We start from the raw sequence: 14,604 nt of genomic DNA, 5'->3' as shown, positions 1-14,604 counted from the left end.
ATAACTAGACACATTACACAGAGGCACAAAAAGGAAAAGGACAGGAAGTGTATGGATTTTTGGCATTGTTCCACTAATCATGCAGAAGACCGGAGACAGGAAGTTAGAAAAGGCGGGAATTTGGGAAACAATGCGAAGCAAAATTCACTTAGCCAACAGGAAACACACTAATAATATTCTGATAAATGTAAGAAAAGCTGTACAGTACAAAGTGGGCCTTCATGAAAAGTCAGTGACAGCATTGTAACCATTCATATAAATATTGTCTTGTTTGTTTTATTACTGTATCCTCTATAAGAGTTTTACATTTTCAAAAAAAGACATTTACAATGATTAGTTTTGCAATAGCAGGAGATGATCTGTTTTATTGCAATTCTGCAAGAAAGCTTTTTCATCACATAAAAATACTGTATAAATTTACAGTATTATAGTATTTTGTCTATAATAATAATAATAATAATCCTAATCATAACAATAAAAATGTACACAACTGGTACAGTAAGTGCTGCACAGTATTGAAGTCCTAGGGAGCTGGGTTTGATCTTTGCTGTTAGACACTAAGGAGTTTGATATGTTCTCCTGGTGTCTGTGTCAGAACTCTGGTCCAATCAAAATGCAGAAATTAGATTTGCTGTCTAAATTGCCCATACGTTTAGGTAAGTAAGAGTCTGGGCGTGTTACCTTGCAGTAGTTTGGTGGACTGTCCAGGATGTGTTCATTACTTGTTCCTAGTGTTCCTAGTGAACCCTGCCCATATTATTTATTTATTTATTAGGATTTTTTAACGTCATCTTTTACACACTTTGGTTACATTCATGACAAAAACGGTAGTTACTGGTTAAAGTCATGGACAATTTTGTATCTCCAATTCACCTCACTTGCATGTCTTTGGACTGTGGGAGGAAACCGAAGCTCCCAGAGAAAACCCACGTAGATGCGGGGAGAACATGCAAACTCCACACAGAAAGTACCTGGACGGTCCCACCTGAGGATCGAACCCAGGACCTTCTTGCTATGAGGTGACAATGCTACCCACTGAGCCACCATGCCACCCCTGCCCAGAACAAATCGGATAAGTCAAATGAATTGATACATTTAATAATGAAAAAATACTACTACCCCTACTTCTAATAATACATGTTTTCGCTATTTTCTCATGAACTAATTTCATAATGTCTGATTTTAAAGAACTTTGGACTTTAAATAAGGAAAAAACTCTTCTTAAGTAACTTTCACACAAGTATCCTGTCTGTAAGGAATTCCACATGTTCTCCCTGTGGCTAGGCAAGGTTTCTTTGGGTACCCCGGTTACCTCTAACCTCTGGGCGGCACGGTGGCTAAGTAGATAGTCGCCTCACTAAGTAGCTAAGTGGCTAAGTAGCACTGTCGCCTCACAGCAAAAAGGTCCTGGGTTCGATCCCCAGGTGGTGCGGTCCGGGTTATTTTCTGTGTGGAGTTTGCATGTTCTCCCCGTGTCCGCGTGAGTTTCCTCCGGGTGCTCCGGTTTCCTCCCACAGTCCAAAGACATGCAAGTGAGGTGAATTGGAGACACTAAATTGTCCAAGACTGTGTTAGATATAACCGTGTGAAACGATGAATCTTGTGTAATGAGTAACTACCGTTCCTGTCATGAGTGTAACCAAAGAGTAAAACATGACGTTAAAATCCTAATAAGCAAACAATCACAAGGTTATATCGAACACAGTCATGGACAATTTGGAATCTCCAATTCACCTCACTTGCACGTGTTTGGACTGTGGGAGGAAACCGGAGCACCCAGAGAAAACCCACGCAGACACGGGGAGAACATGCAAACTCCACACAGAAAGGACCTGGACCGTCCCACCTGAGGATCGAACCCAGGACCTTCTTGCTGTGAGGTGACAGTGCTACCAACTTAGCCACAGAATAAATCGGATAAGTAAAATGAATTGATACATTTAATAATGAATAAATACTTCTACCCGTACTTCTAATAATACATGTTCTCCCTATTATCTCATGAACTAATTTCATAATGTCTGATTTTGTAGAACTTTTAAATAGGGGGAAAAAAAACTTTTCTTAAGTAACTTTCACACAAGTATCTGGTCTGTAAGGAATTCCACATATTCTCCAAATGGCTAGGCAGGTTTCCTTTGGGTACACCGGTTACCTCTAACCTCTAAAAGAAATGCAGAATGTGTGGTAATTGGTCTATATCATTGCTGAAAGCCTTCACATAAGAGTCGCAAAAAGCTTGATAGAGACTATACATTAACTTATGTAGTTTTGGAATAGGATGTCTAACAAGTTCATGTTATGTGTCCATAAACTTTTACTCTTCGTTGCCTACCGAGAGAATCCTGCAGTACAGTCAGACTGGCATGCAGTTACGTCACTGCTGGTCGGAGAGCGCGGTCAGCTGTGCGCGCGACCGGCTTCATTTTTTCCGAAGCAGCGCGCGTCCCCGAGTCTCGCGCGTAACTGTCGCTTTCCTCTCAGTTCAAACTGTCACGGTTTCGAGCTTCGTTTTATAAAACTTGAGGACTTTTTAATACCCGCCGACGTTCTGAGATTTAAACTTATAAAAGTTTGTGTGGAAGTGACAGAAGAACAGGAAAAACCCGAGTGCTGAGGAGGAAAAGTTTGGCGTGCTGAACGGTAAGCTCATTTCCTCTCGGTTATTCGGTCTGTGGTGTTAAAAATGCTCATTTACTAGTAAATACTCAAAACCTTCACTTTCTAATTCATCTAGAAGTGTTTATCTTTACATTTTGGTCGTTTTGTCTTTAAGTCAATGAAATATTGGAAAACAAACTCTTAAATTCTTGTTCAGTCAGAAAAGCTGAAATGACGTTGAAGTCTGGTGCAGCTTCTTTCTCAGAAGGCTTTATCCTAAATTACTCTCTGTTGGATGTGTAGTGCACTACGTAGGGTGTATATGAGCATATGTGATTTATTATGTAGGAAGTTTAAAGCAATGTATAAGTGTCACAAGTCATTATTTCTTACTATATTGCGTGTTGGGGGCTTCATCCCACACTCCTTCTAATATGGGACTGTATCCCAAATATGTTTTCACATAGGTTGGTTTCCTATATGTTTGGGGTGGATGAGGGTTGTATCCTAAATAGCTTCTTGTCTAATGTCAAGTGCACTACATGTAGTGTAGAAGTGTGTTATATGTTAGGTGCTTGATTCCAGTCTGATTCCAGAAAATTAGAGGACAAAGGGGCCAAAAACAATGAGCCAACCACTGCATGCAATTTCTTACTTCATTCATCTTCCGTTTAAATACTATACCTGTATGTATAAGTTGCAAGTGTTGACCAGTCATTATTTCGTATTATATTGCATGTTGGGGGCTGCATCTCACACTTCTAATATGGGACTGTATCCCAAATATGTTTTCACATAGGTTGAACTCACATTGTTTCATATGTGTTTGGGGTGGATGGGGGTCGTATCCTAAATGGCTTCTTGTCCAATGTCAAGTGCACTACATGTGGTGTAGAAGCGTGTTAAACGTTAGATGCTTGATTCCAGTCTGATCAAGTAAATTGTACATTGACATTGTTTCATATGAAAGTGTATGTTGGCTGTGTCCTAAATGACTCATCATTCAAAGTGCATATGTATGCAAAAACACTGAATAAAGAAAATTAGAGGACAAAGGGGCCAAAAAAAAATGAGCCAACCACTGCATGCAATTTCTTACTTCATTCATCTTCTATTTTAATACTATACCTGTATGTATAAGTTGCAAGTGTTGACCAGTCATTATTTCTTATTATATTGCGTGTTGGGGGCTGCATCTCACACGCTTTCTAATATGGGACTGTATCCCAAATATGTTTTACTTCACATTGTTTCATATGTGTTTGGGGTGGATGGGGGTCGTATCCAAAATAGCTTTTTGTCTAATGTCAATTGCACTACATGTAGTGTAGAAGCGTGTTATACACTGCCTGGCCAAAAAAAGGTCACCACCTGGACTTAACTAAGCAAATAGGTAAGAGCCTCCCATAATATAAGGTTTGTAGAGACCATATTACAGTACTTGGGGCTTGTAAACAGACACTTTTTTTTTTTTTTTTTTTTTTTTTTTTTTTTTTTTTTTTTTTTTTACAACCAGAGGATTTTCTCTGTGTTTGGGGGAAAAAAAAAACCTCTGAGACAGGAAATATTTTGGATCGCTTTCCATCAACACCAGCAGAAGCGCACAGATGCAGTTATGTAATAAAGACACACAACTACAGACCACAGATATAAACAGATCATCTCCTTTACATTTGGATAACTTCTTTATCTTGTTGTTGTACATTTAAGATGTGGGGGACAAAGACCTTGCTCAAGATCCTAACACTGGTAGCTTGACAGAAGTCTGAACTCATAGCTTTTACTTTAACAGCTGAGCCTCCAATGCCAACTATTGCAAACATGTGCTTGGCTTTCTGTTTTGTCCTAATGCAGATGTTTTCAGAAATATCTGTATTAATGTGGACAGGGTCTCAACTGTAAATGTGCATTCACATTTACTCAATTTAATGTTAATGTGATTTAGCTCAGCAGTTGTTTCTATACTACCATTAAAGAAAATCAGGAGCTGAGTGTCCACCAGTAGTACCATTAAATAATGATCGTTTACTGGCTCTTTAAGTAAACAACTTTGCTTTACCTTTTCAGTTTGGAATTGTTGTTTTTCTACTTTTCTTCTTTAAATTGCCCTCTGTAAGCTTTAATTATTCTTTTTGTACCCCTCTGTCTGACCGTGTGCCCAGAGTCCCAGTAATGACTAGGTTCAGTGGGTGTGTTTCATCTGAGAAATCCCAAAATTGCACCCTGTTGCAAGTCGTTTTTTCATTAGTGTGTCCAGCCTGTAGTTTGAAACAGCAGGATTGTTCAAGCGTGTTGGGTTTTACAAACATGCCAGGTCACTGCTACCAGACATAAACTCATGCCACGTCTGAGTAACGTCATCTCCTGCTTCCCTCCCAGCTGTCCCAGTAATGCTCTAAATCACTGTTTCTCAGTTCTGCTGGTGGAGAAATCAGCTTTCATTCTGCATGTTTAATGGGAAAACAGTCATATGGCTTTTTCTATTGGTGCAAATTTATGTAATAAACTTTGAGAAAAAATACAATCACAGCCTAGGATAGAAAAGGAAAGACACAATGATGCCATTGTCCTGCTGAAGGATTTGAAATTCTTTTTCATTCACACGCTAGTGTACTAGGAATTTTGTCTAAAGGGTGGGCTCAATGAAGTCTTACTAGGGTGGGATTTTATAAGTCAAATTTATTCTTCACAAAATTGGAGCACAAAGAAGAGGCAGTGACATGCAGGCAGCGTTTTTTAAGCACAACCATGTGTAAAAACTACACAAGTGCTTAAAAACACCATTTTATGTCCCACAGCTGGAGAAAAAAAAGCTAATTTAGTCTTAACACGTAAACTTCAGGGCTGGCTTTGTAATTATGGAATTGATGTAATGTTGTGGTGGTATTGATGTTTGTTGCTTAATTGCAGCCAACCTTGATTTACTACGTTTAAAACAATTCCATAATTGTGACTTTCAGCCACACCCATTATTATATGTTTTCCACTTTGTTGCACCAGTTTTAGAAAGGCCTATTCCTGTATACCCATGTGCACAGAAATAGGTCAGTAAAGACATAGTTTGATAAGGTTGGAGTGAAGGGACTTCAGTGGCAAAGAGCGCTGTGCTTAATTCAGTCAAACACCTTTGGAATGAATAGAACATTGTTTAATGGTTATGTTTTGGAATGTGATGTCGAACATGCTTGTACTAAGTATCCAAACACTTTTGATACATATGGTGTAGCTTGTGATTATAATTAGAAGAGTCATTAAATCTGAACCCAATTAAATCTTTAGCCAAGCGTGAACATGTGAACAAGCTGCGAGTGATCATGATTGTGATATGTGGGTAAAATTAAATGCAGAAAATATAAAGACACCCATTTAAAATTGCATTGTTGCACTTCTGTTCAGACATGTTAACAAATGCAGCTCTGTACTTACACTGCTCTTGGGTAAATTGTACTTAATACTTAAAAACAAATCAACTTTTAAATGTGATTATTTTCTTTTTAATTTTAATACATTATTATTTGAATATATTAACTAATTGCTGTATGAAGGCAGTCGGTTTCCACTTGCTCTCTGTTCCTGTGTGTAATTTTCTGATTTGAATCAGTGCAGAAACCAGTCAGTTCCTGTCATTCCATTCATCTGTCTGAGAAGACCAGAAAAGCAGGACGAACCTCCTCCCCTAACGACACCCTTTCCAGTGTTTATGTCTCCCAGTAAACTTACTAACCACTGTTCGCTTCAGTCTGGGCCCTGACTCACACCCGGGCATGACTTAACTGCTTGAATTAAAGAATTTGTGGACAATATTAGTTCTTATGCTTCTTTAATCCCTGCTGAAGCATTTCCTTGCTCCAACACACCCAGTTTATTCTTTTGAAAGGTTTTTAATCTGTGATCAGATGAGTCAGAAAAACACTTGAGTAATAGACAATTATTTATTGAAATACAGTAGTCTGAAGATCGATTGGCCAATGTACTAAGTGTGGAAATCAGTTTTGTAATAGTTTTACTGATGCTATTTCATTAAGGATCTGAGTTTTCTGCAAATCCTGCACATTTGTTCTGTTTTTTTGAGATGTGTATTATTTGGATGTGGTCCAGATTTGACTTCACGTGAAAGTTGTTGCATGCTGCATCATGTCTGAATGCTATTGTCTTAAACAATTTAAAAAGGATGTCACCAGTTTAAATATTTCCAATTAACCAGACTTTACAGGTATGATGGTTTTTCCCTACAATTCATAAACAAAATGTAAAACACTATAAAAGGTAATATTTCAGATATTTAAATATAAATAAGTACACTGTTGAACACTTCAAGGTTTAGTAATTAGGATCCTGAGTGCTGCAGCACAAAAAGAATTTGCTCTTTTGTTCACACAGAGTGCGTTTGACCCTGTTAATGTAATAAGCCATCTATGGCCAGGAGCCAAGGTGTGATTGACCCTTTCTTGTTGGTGGGAAGGATTGGCATTTCTCTCTTCCCTATTAATTAGAGCAATGCTGGGTAGTCTAAGTTATCTGTGAGATCATGAATATAGACAAGTACCTTTGCTTTCTTTTTTAAAACATTTGTTTGCAGATGTGATCTTTTCTCTATATTATTCATGGAATAGTTGCACACAGTGAAGGTGTAGCCACCGCATCCCTACATGGTTAGTGAACTAACTGAATTGTTGAGTGAATTTTTTACTGGAATAGGTAAATAATTATCATTTTATTATTTCACAAAATAAAACATTGATTATAAATGTCTGTGCAGCTCTGCAGGAACACACCATGGAAAGAACATCAATCTACTGCAGGGCAATACACACTTGCACGATTATTTTCCTACTCAGTCACACAGACGGGAGTGCAATGAATTGGCATCCTTTCTGGGTTGTGTTACCACAATGTGCCCAGTGATTCCCTGGAAACTAGACTTACCGCAGCTATTACCAGGACAAAGCGGTGGTAAAACATGTTTAATACAAGTATATACAACCTCAAATCAGAAAAAGTTGGGACAGTATGGAAAATGCAAATAAAATAAAAATGCAGTGTTTCTTACTTTTACTTTGACTTTTATTTGATTGCAGACAGGATGAACCCGAGATATTTCATGTTTTATCTGCTCAACTTTATTTCATTTATTAATAAACCTTCGTTCCTGCATTTCAGGCCTGCAACATATTCCAAAAAAAGTATGGACGGGGGCAATTTAGGGCTAGTAATGAGGTAAAAAAAACTAAATAATGATGCGATTTTTGAACAGGTGATGTCAACAGGTGATTGTAATCATGGTTTGGTACAAAAGCAGCATCCAGAAAAGGCTGAGTCTTTGATTAGCAAAGATGATCAGAGGATCTCCAGCTTTGAAAGGAAAAATGCGACAGTGACGACCCTGTACTGTTGCACATCTTAAGACGTGTTTGCAGGAAGAATGGGACAAAATAAAAGCTGAAACACTAAATCACTTGGTCCAGAAAAAGCATTAAATATCTTGGGTTCATCCTGTCTGCAATCAAATAAAAGTTAAAGTAAATGTAAGAAACTCTGTGTTTTTTATTATTTGCTTTTTCCATGCCGTCCCAACTTTTTTGTTGTAGATTTTGCACAAAAAAAACAAACAAAACAAAAAATCAAGCACTGGTTAATATTCTACTTTCTATTAAAATCAAACCTTAAAACTATGTGATAAAAGCAAGGAATGTAGGGCTTAGAAAATAAAACCCCAGTTAAAATATTTGCTAACTGCTTAAAGATTGCATCTTAAAACAGGACCTGCTGCTGTTTTTTTTTTTTATTTGGGAATCAAAAATCATATAGTTTACTGTAAATAAAATGAGTTATAAGTAACTACCTAAGCATGTTGTTTTGAATCGAAGTTTGCTGGCAGATTGTGAGCTGTTTGGTTTGTGTGTTGTTTTCAGCTTTTTCTCTCATGCCTCACCCAGCAGGCCATAAAATGATTTTCCACAAGAGTCAGACTCGATTGAGAACAGGTTGTGTTGAGGTGGTCATGTCTACATGACACCTGCAGATGGCGCACTTCTCTTAGCTTGCCTAATTCCCTTTCTTGTGTTTTGCCACTTCTGTCATATTTTGTTCTTTTTGATTTGATTTGTGTGTAGTCATTATTGTTAGTTTCTTTAAATAAAAGTGTCTGCTAAATGATGTAAATGTCCTCGTCATTATATTGAATTTTTTAAAAGAAAGGAAAAAAGCTTGTGAATTATAACATTTCCTATTAACACCATTACACTCAATTTTAAACACTGGTCGTCATGTAGAAGGTATGTATTCACCTTTTTTTTAATTAAATTTTTTGATCAAATTAAACTGGTAGTGGATTAGCATTCTCAAAGGTCTATACTAAAATATCTGACAGTGTCCGCACAGAAACTGAAACTGTTCTCTGCTAATAAATGTTGAGTTATGTGAAACATTAGAGGTTTGATGGTGACATGCTTTCAGGCAATTTATGTCCCAGGTTGACGTGAAAAATGTTGCATAAGAGTATGGAGATATGTTTACATCTGTCAATAAAATGACATTTTGCCACTGGCCTGATTTTAAATCAGTTAAATAATAAAAAAAAAAAACACTTTTCATTTTTAAAGATTGTAAGATTTAAAGTAAGAAAATTGCTCGTGTTGCTTATGTGTTTGAGCTTAATTAAAGAAACATTGACTGTTATTTTGGCTGCAATTGTCTAAATGGGATCTAAACTAGTTCTATCCCAGCCTATTTGATCTTCCTATCACAATTTATACTATGAAAAATAAGCTTATGATTGCTTTTACGCTGATTTATTGGTTAACAATGATGTCTGATATGTATATTTAACATGCAGATATGATATTAGCTAAAGACCATGCTGATAAAGCACTGATAATTTATTTTTAATGGTTTTTAGAAAAAAAAAACTTGTTAGTGTTCTTGGGGAGCACAACAGTCTAATGCACCAGACCATCACAGCAGAAACCCATGTTGGAGTCTGAATAGTGCTACCACCAGTGTTCAGGTGCTCTACTGGCACAATTGGCAGTGTCTAAAAGACGAAGAGACAGATTTGGTTTTACCACAACAAAGACACAAACTGTCTGGCTGAGGTGCCAGGGCATACTCACGCTCTGTAGGAATCCACAGCAAACCTGTAAAAAGAAGCAGTCAGCAGCTTTAAATGTTGAAGAAAACGTGTGCTAGCCTGCAACCTTCCTTGGCCAACATGAGTATCCCAGTAAATTAAAAATGGGGCAAAAATATGCACAAAGTGATTTACAATTTCAGGTGAATATTTGTGATAAATAGTGGATGATCAGATTCTTGGGCACTTCTGGATAAGAAGTGAGCGTGATTTGGAGTATCTGGTTTGTTTGTATTCCTGATGTTTCCAGCAGCTGCACAGAGAGACTAGTTGTTTTAAAGAAAGCACATGTGTAAACCAGATGTGAAAATTCCGCAACATGGCAACGTGTGTTTATGTATATTTGAGTGAATATTTGATGCCTGGCAGCTTTTGTGGACACTGAATTGTGCTGAAAGTCGTCATGTTGACTGTCAGGCTGTCCAGTACTTAAACACAGACTGGTATAGCTCTCGATTTTTCATTACGTAAGCATCAGGACTTTGGTAGTGTGATGCTTCAGTTAGTATCAGCACTGTGATTACTGTGTGTCCCACCCATCTATCTGACACTGTAATTATGTCCTAAAATTGCACTTAGACAAAAATCCCTTTTATTTATTTTTTCCATCTTATTACTTCCTTTTGGACAGTTTGGCAGTGTGGTATCTGCTCAGCATTATGTTTTAAATAGCTGAGTTTTCTCTTTCTTTGCTTGCATATAAAGCTGGAAAATGAAATTAGACTTTGTCCACCTATAAATTTCTCTTCCATTCATCCTTCTCGATAATGCCAAAAGTTATCGCTGATCATTTACATTTACATTTTCGACATTTAGTAGACACTCTTATCCAGAGCAACGTACAGAAGTGCTTCCATAGTGAACATAACCTTACTCTAGTTTAAGTAAACAACAGTCCAAGAACACAAATCTGCTAAAACTCTGTTAGAACCAAAGTTAGTGGGGGGGTTTTTCAAGAAATGAATGAGAGTGTTAGTAAGTAAGTAAAAGTCAGCTTAAGTGCTTAGTAAAGAGGTGGGTTTTTAATCGTTTTTTAAAGACAGCAACAGACTCAGATGTTCAAACAGACAGAGAACGTAGAGAAGAGCTTTGATGCTCGTCTTCCTCGAGTCCTGGGTGGAGGATCAAGTCGAGCGAGACTAGTGGCTTGGAGGTTGCGTGGGACAGAGCAACGTTTGATTAGACCTCGAAGGTAGCTTGGGGCTGGTCCATTTTTGGCTTTGTAGGCGAGCATCAGTGTTTTAAACTGAATGCGTGCGGCTACAGGAAGCCAGTGAAGAGAACGCAGCAGTGGGGTGATGTGGCAGTGTTTAGGTTGGAGCACCTGCCAGGAGGGAGTTGCAGTAGTCATGTATCGAAACTATGTTCCTTATTTGACCAGATATAATAATTCTTTACACCAGATGCAAAACAAGATCAAATTAAATTATACATTTCTTTTTCAATGTAAAATGGAATAATTAGTTGTGCCCTCTGGTGGTGCAGCCATCTATTACACTAGCCTACTACTTCCTGGTCAGGGATCTACACGGACATGATTGTCTATGTCTGAGACGGGGTGGCCGAAGCCCTGAGTTGGATTAGCACCCTGTTTAGGGTACTCCTGCTTTTACCCAGCGTGTCCTGCTGGAGTCGGGCCTCCCTCAGCACTGACCAGGATAAAGCGATTGATAAATGTGTTTGTTGTTTTTGTCATGTATTGATTTTATAATAAATAGTATTGTCAGTAGGATAGGTTAGAATAGTGACAGGTGGATGGATTAGAATAGCTGATTGTGGGGAGGTGTGTGCCTGTAGGGGGATGATGGGTACAATCCCCTGTCTGTTGAAACAAGGAATTTCAAATCAACTGAAAACGACGAGCTCAACCTTTCTTCTAATTTGACTGGCAAAATCAAGAACTGGATGTTAGCATTCTGGGCTTGCATGATGCACATTTTTAGGATTAACGGCAGTAGAGAAGATGGATTAGTTTAGCCAGGTAATCTAATAAAGGCCTATGAGGGAGTGTCAAGTGGACGTGAGGACGTTGAGCCCAGGCTCTGTTTTATAATTGTTTTTAAAATGTCTTTTTATCAGAGGGGTGTCTCAGAGTCCAGGGCAACAGGGCATGATCAGCAGTAAACATGATAGTGAGTTGTAAAAGTGGTGTCAGGAGAGAGGAAAAAATGACAGCTGTCCCTTTGCTATGGGCCAGTGGATTAAAGTGAGTGAATGGGAATTAGGAGCCATTACAGTCTGAGAGCTTAAGCAACATGCATGTCAAAACCTGCTGGATCAGCAAGGTGGCTGACATACTGAAAATGAACTGAATTTTTTTTTATCTCAGCGGTAGCTAAGAACTCTGAATGGTTCTCTGCGGGTGGTAAGTGCTGCCATTGTTTCAGGCTAGCTGTCTTGAAGTTGCCAAAAACAACAGCTGATATCTTAGACAGCAGTAAGGTGCACCAGAAGATGGCATTACATCCTGGCGACTCATTGTCTGACTGAGTGTTTGTGACTAGTCAACGAGATCATGTATGTTTTGTGCACACTACTTCTGCTGTCCGTTCGTAGCCTGTTTAAAAGACCTAAAGCTCTCGAACTCCACAACACTGAAGTAGCAGAGCATGATCAAAACTTAAGCAAGGAAACCGTTCTGACACATCGCAGGAAGAAAAAAAGAAGGACCAGGACAGGAATACGGAGCAGGCGAGGGTCATGCACCCTAGTCCAGCTGGAGAAGGCAAAATATCGAAGCAAGAGAGTCCAGGTGAGGGAGGACGGGGAAATAAGTGCCTGTTGTGGTGCTGATTCTGTGGATCTGTATGTGATAAAGCAGTGGTTCTCAAACTGTGGTACGTGAAGCAGCACGAGGTGGTACACCAGATAATCTCGCAAAAGTAATTACATGCACCGAAAACATAAATCATTTAATAATTATAAATAAAATAAAAAATAAAAAAAATGTGGAAATTACTAATAAAATCTGTTTCAAAGTTCTTATAATTCTGTTTTAATAAAATCAGTTTAATTAAAACGAATGTGTTTTTAAAAATATTCGGGGCTACGCAGCCACCGTACTTCATTACGTCTATACTTCACGTTCGCGGTTTCCATCTCGAAATTTCAGAAAGGTTATCAGTAAAGTTATCAGTAAAGTTATCAGTAGCTCTCTCGCTTTTGTCAGAGCAGATCTGCGTTTGAATCTCACTGATCTCGTTCCTGACATCACGAGGCTGCTCCGCTAAACAGGCGCACTCACTGAAACGCTAACTGCATATATACTAGTGATGAGTCGTTCGCGAACGATCCGATTCTATTAAACGGATCTTTGAAATGAACGAAAGGAACCGAGTCTTTTATTCCTGCGCAGTTCTAGACTGTAATCCACCCATTCAGCTTCACATCAGTAGAGGGAATTAATCGTAAATTGTAATAAGAGCTGTTTATTGTCGATATTCAAATCCGAAACACTTTCAGTATCACGGAGAGCGAGACACACACACACACACACACACACACACACAGAGAGAGAGAGAGAGAGAGAGAGAGAACTAGTAGTATAATGGTAAATAATTGAGAAATAAACTATAAACTTGTTTAATTGTGTTAAATCTGATTATTTCATGGCGCTTATGTTTTAAAGCAGAAACAAACACAGTCACATCTCTGCACAAGAGAGGATTGTTCTGAAACTTAATGCGATGCAACCACAGTGTGTCTCTTCTCTGTAGTTTTTTTCCTTTTGAAGTAACTTTTTTTTCTCGTTTAAGTGTTGTTTGAATTAGGAATACATTTAAGGCAAGGTAGCAAAATTTGATATTAATATCGGGGGTGTCTTATAGTTTACCCAGTAGCGCCTCCCGAAGAACGAAGAGCCATTTCTTTGAACGGCTCTTTAAAAGGAACCGAGCCAAAAGATCCGGCTCCCTTCAAGAAGCCATAATTCCCACCACTAATATATACACACACACCTAATTAATGTGTGCCATGATGAGAAACATAGGTGGTACTTGGAAGTTTTGGTTTGATAATGGGTGGTACTTGGTCTAAAAAGTTTGACAACCACTGTGATAAAGAATTACATTTAAAACAGTCAACAGTTTAGTAGCTTACGGTCAAATACCATGTCGTCTGTTTCAGTATTCAGTTCCTGTCAGATGTAGTGAAATGAATGTCTTGTGTGCTATTATTTTTATATTCAAACAAGGTGATGTTCATCATATTAAGAAGAAGATTTCAATTACATTCTTTCTCGCATTTTCCCTGATTAGGACATTTCCAACTCACCGTTTCACCTGCATAAAGGTCTTGCACACGGGTGAAATAGCTACAGCCACATGCACACAGGGAGAGACACACTTTGCTCTGTTTTCCTCTGGCACTCAGACAGTATGTGTTTCTGCAGATGGCTACTTCCAACTACTTGTTTTATATTTAGTCTTTGAATTATTCCGATAACTAAGCAGCTTGTGCTAGCATTTTGGCCATTTTTGTCATTTATTAGAATTATTGTTTGCAGATTAAATATAAATTTGTCATAAAAGAGAAATGTTTGTCAGCTGTCAGAATATTTGAACCCGGCCCCCAGGTGGCGCAGTGGGATATTCCGCTATCACACCAGCATCTGTACTCCTCAGTTTGAAACTCTGTGTTGCCAACGGTCGGCTGGGCGCCATCTGGTGGGCGTAATTGGCACTGCCTGCAGCAGATACTAAATGGCCATCGTATCTGCAGGGTGGGGGCCAAACTATGTGTGTGTGGGGGGGGTCTTCATACGCTGTGTAAGGACCCTGACTGGCGCCTGTGCAGAATGCATGGGCGAGAAGAGGAGGGCTGTACACGTGTCAGAAGAGGCGTGTACAGAGTCGTGCTCTCCTTGGATACAATCT

The sequence above is a fragment of the Trichomycterus rosablanca genome, chromosome 11 (assembly GCF_030014385.1).
Source record: "Trichomycterus rosablanca isolate fTriRos1 chromosome 11, fTriRos1.hap1, whole genome shotgun sequence".
NCBI lineage: Eukaryota > Metazoa > Chordata > Actinopteri > Siluriformes > Trichomycteridae > Trichomycterus > Trichomycterus rosablanca.
The sequence above is the reverse complement of the archived record's forward strand: the minus strand, read 5'-3'. Positions refer to the sequence as shown.